Genomic DNA, 2,300 nt, shown 5'->3' on the forward strand with positions numbered 1-2,300 from the left:
ATTATATTTGAGGGGAAAATTACACACATTTCGTATGACAGAAGGAACTTCACTTAAAGATCACTTGGATGAGTATAATAAGCTCCTGCTTGATCTAGTAAATGTTGGTGTCGATGTAGATGAAGAAGATAAGGTTTTGATTCTAATTTACTCTTTGCCCAAGTCATTTGAGCATATTACCACTACCATGCTTTATGGAAGAGAAACAATAAGTCTTGAAGAAGTAGAAGCTACTTTGTTATCCAATGAACTTAGATTAAAAGTACAGCTTCAGCATCAGGCTCAGACTTCAGCTCAAGGTCTTGTTGTTAGAGGTAGAGATGAACAGAAAAAGGGTGGACAAGGTAGGAGTAAGTCTAAAAATAGATCAAAGTCTAGGCCTAAAAGACCAGGTATTTGTCACTACTGCAAAAAGCCAGGTCACTGGAAATCTGAGTGTAGACTTCTACAATCTAAAAGGGAAAAGGAACAAAAGGATAAAGGAACAATCTCTGATACAGCATCAATTGCAGTTTCTTCAGGAAGTCATAGCAGTATATCAGATGATGCAGTATTCACAGCTGCCTGCAGTGTTAGTCATACTGACACTTGGATAGTGGACTCTGGAGCATCTTTCCACATGACACCTCACAAGGAATGGTTCTCTTCCTTTAGATCTTGTGAAGGTGGTACTGTTCTTCTTGGAGATGATGGTATCTGTAATATAGAAGGTATTGGAACAATTCAAATTAAATCAAATTCAAATACCATGGTGATATTAGATGATGTTAGATATGTTCCTAAATTAAAAAAGAACATTCTCTCAATACATGCCTTTGACAGAGCAGGATATGAGGGCAGATGGGGTAGAGGATCTATTACTATCAATAAAGGGGTATTAACTTTATTGAAAGGTAAATTAAGTGGAACCCTTTATTACCTGGATGGCAGTACAGTTGTTGGTCAGGCATCAGCAGTACAATCTTCTCTTGAGCAGTTGACACATTTATGGCACCAGAGACTAGGACACATTTCAGACAGAGGTCTACAGGAGCTGAGCAGACATGGTCTGCTGAGAGGTCAGAAGATTGGTGCACTTGGATTCTGTGAGCACTGCATATTTGGAAAACAACACAGAGTCAGCTTCACTACAGGCGTGCACAGGACAACTGGTATATTAGACTATATTCATTCTGACCTATGGGGACCTGCCCCAATTATATCCAAGGGTGGATCAAGATATATACTTATTTTTATTGATGATTACTCCCGAAAAGTTTGGATATACACCATTAAAAATAAGAGTGATGTATTTGAAACATTCAAATGGTGGAAGTCTATGGTCGAGAGGCAAACTGAAAAGAAGGTGAAAACTTTTCGTACTGATAATGGTTTAGAATTTTGTTCTACAGAATTTGATGACTTTTGCAAGTCAGAAGGCATTATTAGACATAGAACAACAGTAAGTACACCTCAGCAGAATGGTGTGGTAGAACGCATGAACCGGACACTGTTAGAGAGAGTCAGATCTATGCTATCTAGTTCAGGATTAAGTAAAGATTTTTGGGCAGAGGTCGCTCACACAGCCTGCTATATTATAAATCGATCTCCAGCATCAGCATTAAGCATGAAGACTCCCGAAGAGATGTGGACAGGAAGACCTGCAGACTATTCAAAACTTAGAATCTTTGGGTGCCCAGCTTATGCATATGTAAAAGATGGGAAGTTGAACCCTCGGGCTAAAAAGTGCATATTTATTGGATATGCATATGGGGTAAAGGGCTACAGATTATGATGCACAGAACCTGGATCTCAAGGATTTCTAGTCAGCAGAGATGTGACATTCCATGAGACAGCCATTAATTCAAGGCAGCTACAGCCAAATTCTTCTCAAAGTGATCAGCATCGGGATCAGCAGGATAGAAAGGTTGTAGACATTAATCAGACTGTTAAATCACAACAACAACAGACAGATGCACAGATTCAGACTCAGGAGGAGGTGACACTACAAGATCAGGATCAGATTGAGAGTATTGCCACTCGCAGACCAAAGCGTCAGATCAGAGCACCTCAAAGGTATGGTTTTGAGGATTCTACTTGTGCTGAGTTAGTCTATTATGCTCTGAGTGTTGCAGACACCATTGGTGATGAGCCGACCACATTTCAGGAGGTCATTAGTAGTTCACGAGCTGATGAATGGACCATGGCTATGGTTGAAGAACTTCAGTCTCTAGAAAAGAATCAGACTTGGGAGTTAATCAAATTACCAAAAGATGAAAAGGCAATTGGCTGCAAATGGATTTTCAAAAGAAAAGAAGGAG

General features: G+C 39.7%; 1 long non-coding RNA gene across 1 annotated transcript; it reads right to left on the reverse strand.

Annotated features, from left to right (window-relative positions):
- Nucleotides 1-363: 363 nt before the first annotated feature.
- Nucleotides 364-1,285, reverse strand: LOC140853804 (uncharacterized). Its single transcript, XR_012136902.1, has 2 exons — nucleotides 920-1,285; nucleotides 364-696 (listed from the first exon to the last, which is right to left on the reverse strand). It is a non-coding gene; the product is annotated as an uncharacterized lncRNA (long non-coding RNA).
- Nucleotides 1,286-2,300: the final 1,015 nt, after the last annotated feature.

The sequence above is a fragment of the Elaeis guineensis genome, chromosome 14 (genome assembly GCF_000442705.2).
Source record: "Elaeis guineensis isolate ETL-2024a chromosome 14, EG11, whole genome shotgun sequence".
Taxonomy (NCBI): domain Eukaryota; kingdom Viridiplantae; phylum Streptophyta; class Magnoliopsida; order Arecales; family Arecaceae; genus Elaeis; species Elaeis guineensis.